We start from the raw sequence: 13,418 nt of genomic DNA on the forward strand, positions 1-13,418 counted from the left end.
ACAGATTATTGGTCATAAACTAAAAATTATTTGCTTAATTGATCCATGTTGTCCACATTCAATATAATCATCTGGTGTTCCATTTTGGAAGTACCCTGAATTGCAAGCTTATTTCTGTCCACACTTCTGGAAAGCCCTCACAATCCAGTTTAAAGATTGCAGATTATAGGTTTTATATGGGAATCCTGGGGAATGGGAAATTCCTGAGATAACTCTGGGTTTGAGGAAGTTGGGATCATGATCACAGACGGCCTGCATCAGGAACCAAGCTGCCATTCACCAGGCACTAAGCCAATAACAGACATTTGACTGCGTTCCTTGTGCATGCTGCCGTCACATGTCTGCCAGCATCACACAGCACCATCACAGGTGAGCTGGGTTTGGGTAAGTTCTGACCCGCTGTGATTTACCTCCCCTCTTCCCACTTCTTGTTCGCCTTTGCGTTGTATCCTTTCCTCCCCCTAGTTCTTTACTTCTCTATTTTCTTCTCTTTCTCCAGTCCCTGCATCTACTGCTTTCCTCCACTTTCTCCTCTCTCTCTCCTTAGTTTATCTAACGCTCATGCTCTCAGAATCATTTCTAATAAATAAATATGTGGTTCTCAGGCACGTTAAGTAATGCCCTCCCACAATTCCCCAAATGGCTCCGAATACTTGAAATGCTTCTTTCTAAACTGCAAAAATGCTGATTTTTATTTCTATAGATTGCTTTGGCCAGTAACTGAGCAAATAACCCAAAATCTAAGACCAAGTTTTAATTACATTATTTTCTCTTTAGATTTATGAATAATGTCAACTTACAGACAAAAAAAAATGTACAAAAGCACACCAAAGTGATTGGGAATGGGAAGGTGAGCCCAATTAGAAAACAAACTGATCGGGACTCAGAACAGTTTAGAAACAGGGTGCTCTAAACAAACTTTCTTTCCTTCATATTCCTGCCGTGGATCTTTGCCCTACCCCTTCTCTGCATAGCCCAGCATCATTGACAGAATACATGAAAACTCCTGTGTTAAAATGTTCTGTGAGCTAAAACGCAGGTGCCTCTTACACCAGCCAGTCAAGCTACAGAAGCCTGGGACACCCAGAATTACAGCATAATATCCGCCTCAAGGTGGCGCTACATCCCTACACTGATGAACCACAAGCCCCGTAGGACACACAGTTCACTCTTATTTCCATTTTCCTTCATCACTTATGTTACTTGGATGTTTAAAGACAATAAACATCAATTATCTATGCTTACATCTCTTTTGCTACGAGACAGTAGCCTAAAGGCTGGATACATGAAATACAAATTGAATGGTATATGACTCACCTGAATTTCACATGCCAGCATTCTAAGACTTGCTTATTTCCTAGCCCAGCATTTGGCTAATGTTCTCCAGGACACCCTCTTGACTTTCCTACTAGACTCTATGGCCTTCCTAGAGTCAGAGTAGCCACGTCTCCCTCATTCTCCACAATCCCTTGACGTATTTTATATTCAGCAGGTGTTATCAGTTGTATAATACTGATTGAGCCAAATCATTTGACTAAGATATCCCCGAGTTCTGTGGATGGGTCCTAGGATGCCTGAACAGGAGAACATATTAGAAGAAAAAAATTGAAAGCTATGAAAAGAGTAAATTCCTCCTAGGTTCAAACAGCCTAGATCCAGTCAAGACAGAATTCCAGCTCACATGTCAGTGGAATCGTCGGAATTCTCATGGAACAGCTCCGTTATTCTGGCATCACTGTCTAAGATGGGATGAAACTGTATGCATGAACTTATACCACCTTTTCTGACTCTGTTTATATCTAGGATTTTCTTTTTTTTTTTTCCTGCTGTCTTTTTAAATACATTTATTTTTCATTGAAGGATAATTGCTTTATAATATTTTGTTGGTTTCTGCCATACATCAGCATGAATTAGCCATAGGTACACATATGTGTCTTCCCCTTGAACCTCCCTCCCACCTCCCACCTTACCCCGCACCCTCTAGGTTGTCACAGAACCTCAGTTTGAGTTCCCTGAATCATACAGCCAATTCCCATGGGCCATCTATTTTACATAGGGGAGTGTGTATGTTTCCATGCTACTTTCTCCATTCTATACCTAGGATTATCTAACCATGTTAGCTCTTAGGGGTCATGGATGTTGTAAACGGACAGTGCTGTTGAATAACACCATGCCTTCTTTTGTTTATACAAAATTGAATCAAGACTCCAGAAGTACCTGTAAATAAGATTTTCTTCTATTTGGTGGATGAGTTAAAAAGTCAGTGTATTTTGTCATTTTTTTCATTTTAATTTTTTACTTATTTTCAAATATGATTCGATATCCAAAAGGCTAAAAAAGATGTACTGTGGTTATTTTCTGTTCCCACGCTAGCTCCCCTTTTAACAATCAACTAATAGTACTCAATTCTTGGGCATCCTTACAGAGATAGTGTGTGCATTTATAAGCAAATACCCATATATTTCCCCCCTTGTTTATATAAATACTAGCATATTGTAAACAATGTTCTGCACCTTGATTTTTTGTTAAGTATGTGTGTGCTTAGTCACTCAGTTGTGTCCGACTCTTTGTGACCTCATGGATTGTAGCCCACCATGCTCCTCTGTCCATGGGATTCTCCAGGCAAGAATTGGAGTGGCTTGACATTCCCTTCTCCAGGGGATCTTCCTGACCCAGGGATCAAACCTGGGTCTTCTGCATTGCAGGCGGATTCTTTACTGTCTGAGCCACCAGGGCAGCCCTTTTGGCAATAATTTGGAAACTATTTTGGCAATAATTTCCTGTCAATATGGAAAGAACTTCCTTATTCTCTTTTATAACTGACTGTGTAATATTCTATCATATAAATAAATGTACTGTAAGTGACCTAAACATTTCCTTTCTGATTTAGGTGGTTTCTGATCTTTTGAATTTATAAATGACACTCTGATGAATTAATGATGTACAACACTGCATAAACCATTTTACATATGTTCAAGCCTATTTATAAATGATTTTTTAAAAGTGAAATTTTAGGTCAAAGGGTGTATATGTATAATTTTGATAGAGTGCCTTCCTTAGAACATCAGTTACACTTCCTCTGGTGATGTAGGACAATGTTTACCCCCTCTCCCCCATCTTCCCTGTGTGTCTATAAATCAAACATTTATATCTTCACAAATCTGATAGGTTAAAAAATGGTATCATATAGTTGCATTTCTTTTCATGTAAATAAGGTTGAGCATCTATTCATATGTTTAGCCAGTTGTATTTTCTTTTCTGTATTTCTATACTTCCTTTGCCCAATTGATGGCTTTTTTTTTCCTTGTTATTTGTGTGGGCTCTTTTTCTCATAGGGATGTAAGCCTTTTATTTGTCGTAGAAATGTCAAATATCTCCTCACAGTTTGTCTTTTGACTTTATGATGGTTTTTACTATGAATAAAGAAGTTATTTCCTTTTTCTGTAATTGAGTTTATTAATCTTTCATAGCTTTTAGCACTCAAATCATATTTAGAAAAGTTTTCCTAGCTTCAAAATTAAAAAATAAATTTTCTTAAAATTTCCTTTATTGTTTTTATGATCTTATATTTTAGATTTTTTATTTTAAAACATTGATTTTTTTTTCCTTCTTAATAATTGCAGATTTAAGAATCCCAGTGACTAGCTTGTCCTCAGGTAGAAGTCCCACAGAGCTCCTAGTTGACTAGCTTGCTTGTCTTTCTCGTGATTTAAGGGTATTTTTCTTCAGATGGACAGCTAACGCTACCCAAAGTATTTCACACATTAAGGTACAATTTCCCTGTCATTTAATCAAATATCTACATGCCAGGGGCTATTTGGCATATGTAAGATTCAATCCTTTTCAGGCCCTAGATTCTAGAGAATAGACACAATAAGCAACTACTACAATTCTGTAGGAAACAAGCTAAAATAGAGAAAGGAGTAAAGTTATGTAGAATATCAGATAGGGAGCAATACCTCTCCAAGACTGAATGTTAGGGGAAAACTGTGAGACTATAACCTTTCCACTGGGTCTTGAAGGCTATAAGAGTTTACCAAGACTTCCCTGGTTGTTCGGTGATTAAGACTCTACCTGCCGATGCAGGGGAAACAGGTTCCATCCACGGTCTGGGAAGATCCCAGATGCCACAGCTGCTGAGCCAGAGTGGGGCTGCGACTCCTGAAGCCCATCACACTCTAGAGCTTTGTGCCCACAAGAGAAGCCACCACAAAGAGAAGCCTGCACGCGGCAACTAGAGAGTAGCCTGCACACAGCCAAGAACACCCAGCACAGACAAAAACCAGCAAATAAATAAAGTAAATTCTTTTTTTAAAAAAAAGGGGAGTTTGCCAGACAGACAAGAGCAGCCAGGGAATACCAGGCTGAGGGAACAGAATGGTATCAGAAAGCACAGTGTCCCAGAATTCTGTTCATTATCGGTATTGAAACAAGTAAATTAACGGATATAGGATTCCACTATGTGATTGAACACTGGTTCCAAATTTTCTTAGTCCTCAGGTAAAAATCAGAAGATATCCTTGACTTGAGCTTCCCAGGAGGCATTAGTGGTAAAGAACCCGCCTGCCAATGCAGGAGACACGGAGACATGGGTTCGATCCCTGGGTAGGGAAGATCCCCTGGAGGAGGAAATGGCAACCCACTCCAGTATTCTTCCCTGGTGAATCCCAGGGACAGAGGAGCCTGGCAGGCTCTAATCCATGAGGTCGCACAGAGTCAGACATGATTTAACGACTAAACACCACCACCACCACACCACTTGAGTGATTTGGTCCTGGCCTTTATCTACAGCCCCATCTCCAACTAAAAATGGGGGTGTCTCCTATCACAACTCCAGGGAACTGCATTCATGCCACACAGTCGTGTTCTAACGTGCACCACTCACAGGAAGTTGGTGTAAATGGTGCTACCGGATGCCGTGCAAGAAAAAGTTGGCTAAAGTTCTGTTTAACATTATGCGCCTACCACCTAAAACTGATACTTACATTTCTCTGCAGGTCTACTCCATTCTTAATTTTATTACTGACCAGTTTCCTCGCCTTTACCAGTCACATGACAAAATGTGTCCAGCAGAAGGCTGTGAGTTTTCATCTTGAGGCTCAGGGGTCCAGACCAAAACGGACTTCTGTTTCTCAGTTCAGCTTCCAAAGTGCCAGGGAAGGATTCCGATTGGCCCAGTTTGAGTTTAGAACCAACCTCTGGACCAATCAGCTGTGAGGAATACGCTGGATCACATTTTGCTAAAATGCATGCTATCCTTGCAACTCCATGGATGGAGCATAAAGGAAGAAAATTTCTCAGAAACAGGGGATTCTCATTTTAGAAAATAAAAATATTTCATGAATAGATTCTTCTATGGCAGAGCCCATAGATTATTTATCTTTGGTCATTTTACAAAACTTGTGTATAACTGGGGTCCCTTATATATGTTACTGAAGGACCAGGCACCTTTTGTTAAAAGCTAAATACATGAGTATTGATATTATTGTCTTCATTTTAATGAAGTTAGCTTGGAGAATTATTCTGCCTAGAGAAACATACATTATAGTGATGACCTGGAATCTGGTAAGTGTCTGGTTATAAACAAAACTTTTTCCACTACATGAAGGGACTTCAAATGGAAGTGCAGGTAATTTCATGGAATAAAACAAGCTTTCACTTTGAAATAAACAGACCCCACAAGCTATGTGATCTCTGTCAAGTTGCTTAACCTTCCCGAGGCTGTGTATTCATCTGTAAGGTAAATACAATGTCATCTGCTGCATGAAGTTGTTATGGGGCATAAATCAATAAGGAGTGTCAAATGTCTAAGACATCTATTCAACTTTCAAGAAATGTTAGCTATATTTCCTTTCTGTACTAATCAACTGATTGATCTCAGTCTTTGCTGGAGTTATTTCTCAGTGTTCCAGCTCTCTTACTTGTCTTTTGTCATCCCATTTGGTCCTACCATTGCTGATTTTTTTACATGATAGACTCTGAGAAGCCAAAAATTATGTCTATATAATATTATGACATTACATATTATGTCTGTATATGTTACTCTTTCTATAGAATATTGAGAAGAAAACTGACTGTGCTTGGGAATTGTAAACATGCTATTTGATGGTAACAGTACCTGGATATCCTGGTGGCTCAGATGGTAAAGAATCCGCCTGCAATTCAGGAGACCTGGGTTTGATCTCTGGGTTGGGAAGATCCCCTGGAGAAGGGAATGGCTACCCACTCCAGTATTCTTGCCTAGAGAATTCCATGGACAGAGGAGCCTGGTGGGCTATAGTCCGTGGGGTTGCAGAGTCGTACATGACTGAGCAACCAACACATTAAATACCTGGATTACTGAAACAATCCTCTCACAGACGCCTTTCAATCTGTTTCCTTCACAGTCAGATTTCAACCAAAGATCCTAAAATCAAAATCATATTTTATTTCTCTAGTTCTTAAAAGGCTTTCCATTGGTTTTAGTATAAACCCAAACTCCTTAACATGGCCACAAAACTCTGTGTGGGTTGGCCTCTGTCTTTGAGCCTCACTGCTTGCCCTCAATCTCTGAACTCCAGCCACAGGGCCTTTGCATCTGCTACTTCCTCTGCCTGGAATGCTCTTCTCCTCTCCTTCCCATTGACCTAACTCCTCCTTCAGTTTAGTTCCTCAGGCAAACTTTTCCTAAATCCACCTGATCTGAATTAGGTTCCCTTCATATCCCTGCATAGCTAGAGCCCTTTTCTTGTGCGGTACTTCACACTAGTGTAATTTATATTTACATAAGATTATTTGATGATCCACTCCATGAAAACAGTCATGTATGGTTTTGCTCATATTTCTCCCCTGTCTAGCACAGTTACACAATATATAGCAGAAGTGCAGAAAATGTTAGTTGAATAAATGAATGTCATACAGTAAAACAGACGACTCATTGGAAAAGTCCCTGATGCTAGGAAAGATTGAGGGCAGAAGGAGAAGAGGGTGTCAGAGGATGAGATGGCTGGACAGCATCCCCGACGCAGTGAATATGAACTCTGCAAACTCCAGGAGATGGTGCGGGATAGGGAGGCCTGACGTGCTGCAGTCCGTGGGGTCACAAAGAGTCGGACACGACTGGGCGACTGAACAACAGGAACAGCAAACAATAAAAATGACCAAGAATGGATTAGCTACCTACTGCCACATAGCAAATTAAAACACAGTAGCTTAAAGCAATAATCATTTAAAAAATTTTTTTCCAGTATGGTTTATTACAGTAGACTGAAAATAGTTCCCTGTGTTACACACTAGAAGCTTATTTTATATATAGTAGTGTGTATATGTTAATTCCAAACTCCTTATTTATCCTACCCCCTTCCTTTTCTCCTTTGGTAACCACAAGTTTCTTTTTCATGTGAGTCTGTTTCTGTTTCATAAATAGGTTCATTTGTATCATATTTTAGATTCTACATAAAAGTAATATCATATGGTATTTGTTGTTCTCTGTCCAACTTACTTCATTTAGTATTATAATCTCTAGCTGCATCCATGTTGCTGCAAAGGGCATTATTTCATTCTTTTAATATTTCACTGTATGTATGTATATATGTGCCACAACTTCCTTACCCATTCATCTGCTAATAGACATTTAGCTTGTTTCCATGTCTTGCCTGTTGTGAATCATGCTTCTATGAACATAGGGGTGCACGTATCTTTTTGAATTAAAGTTTTGTCTGGATGTATGCCCAGGAGTGGGGTTGCTGGATCATATGGTAATTCTGTTTTCAGTTTTCTGAGGAACCTCTGCACTATTTCCCAGAGTGGCTGCACAAACCTACATTCCCACCAACATTGTAGGAAGGTTCCCTTTTCTCCACATCCTCTCCAGCATTTGTTATTTGTAAATTTTTAATGTTGATCGTTCTGACTGGAGTGTGGTGGTACCTCGTTGTCTTTTGATTTACATTTCTCTGATAATTAACAACATTGAGCACCTTTTCACATGCCTATTGGCCATCTGTATGTCTTCTTTGGAGAAATGTCTATTCAGGTCTTCTAGGCTTGGCCATCTTTTAATATCAGCCCACACAGATTGACCTCATCCTGTACACATATACCAGAATTTATCTAAACATCCCCCTATTGGTGGTCGCTTCGCTTTTAAAAAAAATCTTATTATACTTATTATGGGGCTTCCCTGGTAGCTCAGTTAGTAAAGAATCCGCCTACAATGCAGGAAACCCTGGTTCAATTCCTGGGTCAGGAAGATCCACTGGAGAAGGGATAAGCTATCCACTTCAGTATTCTTGGGCTTCCCTTATGGCTCAGTTGGTAAAGAATCCACCTGCAATGCGAGAGACCTGGGTTCTATCCCTGGGTTGGGAAGATCCCCTGAAGAAGGGAACGTCTACCCACTCCAGTAGTCTGGCCTGGAGAATTCCATTAACTGTATAGTCCACAGGGTCACAAAGAATCGGACACAATGGAGCAACTTTCACTTTCACTTACTTATTATAAACATTGCTGCAATGTCTATATGCGCTGTGGTGGGGGTATATTTGCATACTTGCATATTTCAACAGAACCGGTTTCTAGAAGTGGAACGCTGAATCAAAGTGATGTTCAGAAAGTTTGTACCAATTTCAAACTTTCCAAAGCTGGCAGTGAGCATTATTCAGAGTGAAGTACCTGGACGAATTGGTCTATTGACTTTTGAGGGGACCCAAGACCCTATTAATGGTGGGAACATCTGAGAGCAGGAAGAAAATTTGTCAAAGATCGTGGTTGAAATTAAAAAAGAAAACAAACACTTCAGATCAATTCTCAGCTGAGTCTGGTTCTGATTCTGCTTCATGGCTCCGTGCTGGTGCTTGAGGAAATGCAGCTCTGCGGCCTTCACCCACAGCTCAGCCCACGCCACAGCAGGGTGACCCTGAGATGCTCCCACAAGTTACAGCTCCTCATCTGGAACAGGACATTCATGTGACTGATGAGTCTACAATAGATCCACTGATACTCCCATCTGGGACTTTGCAGAGGTCAGATGGTGACAAGTTCCTTCCTCAGCAGGCAGAGGGGACCCTGCAGGGCCTCTGGGCAGGTAAGTTTCCTTGGTGGAGCCTTTCTGACCCAGCCATCTGAGCTGTGGTGGAAGGAACTAAGGAACTCCAAAGCCAAAAACTCCTATAAGCAGCCGGCACCCAAAGTCAGACCATTTTGTGCATAAATCCATGCTGTATTTGTCCCAGTTTCAAGACTACAGTCACCATCTCTTATAAAAAGGGAGCACTCTGGTGACGACACACAGGTATCACTCACTGAGGTGTACACTGAATGTGTGCGTTTTGCCACATGTAGGTTTTATTTCAAAAGAGAGATGGGAAGGTGCATAAAAGAGAAAGAAAAAAGGGAAGAGAAGGGAATGGAAGGATAAGAGGAAAGAGGGTTCCGCAGTGCCCCTGCCCATCCAAGCACACCTCTCCCCAGGATGAGGGGCAGACCCCGGGGATCCTCTGCCCTGGGTTCCAGCCTGGACCAAGCAAGCCACTAGTGGAGGCCCTGAGCCCTTTGCCCAAAAGTAGGGTATCCATTGTGGAGAGTCAAGAGTAGAAGGGATGGAACTTTAGAATAAGAGCTTCTTCACAACAACAACACGCGATGGCATAATAATGGAATCACCCCCCCAACCCTCCCTTTCATTTTGTGACCTTTCCCCACATTCCGATGGAGAAACAGGGGGCTGCCATTCTGTGTCAGAGGAGATTTGTCCTGATGGAGCCAGAGAAGAAAGACAACACATTGTTGGCTTTTAAATTCAAAAGCAGTGGTCCTAAGTAACACGGAAAGATAGAGTGGAGGGTTGGAGAATTGGAGGGGAGGTCTCATTGGCTCTCCATCTCCTTCCAAACTCTCTCCCCTGCTCTGCACCTCCCCACCCCTGGGAGAAGATAGAGAAGGGAGAGAAACCAGTTGGATGGGGACGGATAGGAGAGGCATGGAAGGCCAGGTATACCAGAGTTAGCTAGCTTCAAAAGGGAGGAAAGGACAGAGTCTAGATAAGTTTGAAAACTTCGGGGGAGGGGAACTGAGTAAGTTTAAACTTGAAGTGTCTGAGTATGCCTGGAACTTAATAAGATTACATTTTCTGCCACCAGAAGAAAAAGAGAGCTAAACATAGAAAGTTTGGAAAAATATAGACTTTTTTTTTTTTTCAGATATCTCTATTAGTGGGAAAATGAATATTTGACACAAAGTACAATTTTTTGGAATAGATGTTCTTGCTTGCCTTCTGTATCACAAAGATACATATTCCAAGCCTGGAAAGTGCATGTGTGTCCTAACTAAGACAGATAAGAAGAGAAAAGGGGAAACAAACAAATAGGATAGTTATGGCTCAGCTCTTGTCCTCTGGAGATTTTCATCCAGAATGTCACCTCAGATACCAAATGGGAAAATATAAGGCACTAGCTTTCCCTTCTACCCTTGCCAAGACAGATATGGTTCCCAGGCTTCTGTGCCCAGGCCTGCCAGACCAAATTAGGAAAAGAGAACCGTATGACAATGAGGCTCATTACACAGCCCTTTTTACTTCCTCATTTCTGACTGTGACTCTAGGGACTCCCAGGAACTGGCTGAGGGAGAGAGCATTCAGGTCATTGAGAACTGCCTGATGGCCAGCTGCGGGTCAAGCAAAAAGAAATGCTGTGAATAACGGCTTCCACAGCCTGGATCCACCCCTGGACACCTGGCCCCCTCCCCGCCTCACACCCCAGCCTTGCAATGCCCTCCAGTCGGAGTGGGAACATCCCCCTGGTTCACCCTTGACGTGGGAGCTTTAGTTCTAAGAGCTAAACTGGAGGACCAACCATCAAAGGTAACAGATGGGCTTTTTTTCAAGTTTACAGGGAGCAAATAAACTTAAGATTCTAGGGTTTCATCTCCCCAGATGGGCGTTTGGTGAACGGAAGCATGGAGTAATCAGCTGAAGTGCAGAAACCCCACCTCTGGTGCTTACACGGAAATCGTTTCTGAAGTTAGAGCAATCATGATAATCATCAAATACAGGCTCAAGATTTTGCAAACTGGACCCAGAAGAATCATTTGCGGTCTAGACAGGTGTTATCACTTCTCACGTTCTAAGAAGCAGAGAATGTCTTCTTGAAAGCCAGGTGGCTGAAAGACAGCCAAAAGAGAAGAAATCCCTTTGGTCCATGGAAGATGGCACATCGGAACAACCAATTGGCTGAAACACTTGAATTTTGGAGGAAAGTAGAATCCATCTGAATACATTTGTTCAGAGTCCTCAGACCTTATGCAGAGGACATTTCCATCTGGGAATGTGTCCGGTCTATACTATGTAGAGCGTATTTTCAAAGGAATGGGTGGTGTTCCTGTTTTTTACTCTGGCTCTCTTTATCACCCCCAGTCACATGTAGAGTGTTCTACTTTTTAATTTTTAATTGGAGTATAATTGCTTTACAATGTTATGTTAGTTTCTGCCGTACAACGAAGTCAATCAGCCATGTGTATACATACATCCCCTCCCTCCTGAGCCCCCCTCCCACCCCTCTAGGCGATCACAGAGCACAGCTGAGCCCCCCGTGCTACAGAGCCGCTTCCCACTCGCTGTCCGTTTTATACGCAGTAGTGTATGTATGTCAGCGCTACTCTTGCAATTCGTCCACCCTGGGCAAGGATCTGGAGACAACCTTTGCTTAAGAGCGCACTGGAATATGCAAACTGGGGCTTCCTCATTATTTAAGGACTTCCCTAAGCTTGATCTCAACCTTGGATTTCAATTCTCCATTTCTGTTTCTCCGTTAAAGCAACAAGTATAAAGATAGATAAGAAAATGATTACAGTGCACTTGAGCTGTTTTAGAGCTAATTCAGGGGGTATTAGTATTGTGACATTTTGCCTGAACAAAATGAAAGTGAACTGCTGGACCTTGAAATGCTAAATTTAAAACATGAACATTTGACCTAAAAACATAACCAACAGCCAATTTGTTAATAATTTACCTAGAATTGAGCAAAAGAATCTGATTTTTAAAGCTAACTTCATGGTCAACTGAACACATTTTTTTATACTCTCAGAACAGTATCTTAAAAGAAAAAAAAAAGGCCCTCCGATAAAGGATCCTTCCTGTTTGTCACCTGCTCTCTGCTTTCCCTCAGGGCTGGTAAGCAGGGCCCTGCTGAGTTTCAGGTCCTCCAGCTGGTACCCAGGTTGCTATGGAGATCCTAGGAGCAGAATTCAGAGAGAGAGGCTGTCTGAGGAGTCCCTGCTTGGGGCTTGGAAACAGCTCAGTGGGAGCTTCAGCAGATGATACAGATTTTTCCAGAGTTAAAATGAAAGCCCAAGGGAGCAAGGATTCACCTGCTTCTTTTCCAAGCAGAGAAAATCTACTCGTTTAAGAGTTTGTCTCCATTTGACTTTGGCGAATGACCTCAACTTCCCTTGTGGCTCAGAGAGTAGAGAATCCACCTGTAATGCAGGAGACCCGGGTTTGACCCCTGGGTCAGGAAGATCCCCTGGAGAAGGAAATGGCAACCCACTCCAGTATTCTTGCCTGGGAAATCCCATGGACAGAGGAGCCTGGCGGGCTACAGTCCACAAGGTCACAAGAGTCGGACACAACTGAAGCGACTGAACAACAACGTCCAGAATAGGCAAGATGCTCTGCGGTGGTAATTTCTCTTTTCCTCCTTTTTCTTTCTTTCTTTGGCTGTGTGGGGTGTTAGCTGCAGCACGTGGGATCTTTGTCGTGGCATAAAGGCTTCTCTCTAGTTGTGGCAGGGAGACTCCAGAGCGCACAGACTCAGTAGTTGCAATGCCGAGGCTGAGTTGCCTCTGCAATATGTGGAATCTTAGCTCCCCAACCAGGGATCGAACCCCTGCATTGGCAGGTAGATTCTTAACCATTGGACCACCAGGGAAGCTCCCCCCTTCTTTAATGAGCATAAATTGCCTTTGGAGTCAGACAGACCTGGGTTTTAATCCTGGTCATTGATGAGCTCTGTAACCCTGAACAAATTACTGAAGCTAAGACTCGGCTTCTTTTACTACAGTGGGTTTTGGTGAGGAGTGAATGAAATGATGCAAGCCAAGGGCTTGAATTTGCTTGGCATACGGTAACAGCTCAATAGAGAGTGACTGTTAGATTATTACCAGCATTAGTTGCCAGCACTCCTCCTACCCCTGAAGGATTTCAGCCTCTGCAACTACAGCAATTAGATGCCTATTTGTCCTCAGGGGGAAGCTGGCAAATATGGATTTGGACTCATCTCTGGGGACCCACAGTGGCAAATAGGCAGTCACTCTGGGAAGGAGAGGTGGTAGAAGGGACTAGGCGGGTCCTGCTCCATTTCTGACAAAGATCTGAGAATGGTATACTCTCTGTGGGTCACTGGACTCAGCACCCTCTTTCCTGATTTTCTTGCTGTCATTACCCC

The sequence above is a fragment of the Cervus canadensis genome, chromosome 13 (assembly GCF_019320065.1).
Source record: "Cervus canadensis isolate Bull #8, Minnesota chromosome 13, ASM1932006v1, whole genome shotgun sequence".
In the NCBI taxonomy this organism is placed as follows: domain Eukaryota; kingdom Metazoa; phylum Chordata; class Mammalia; order Artiodactyla; family Cervidae; genus Cervus; species Cervus canadensis.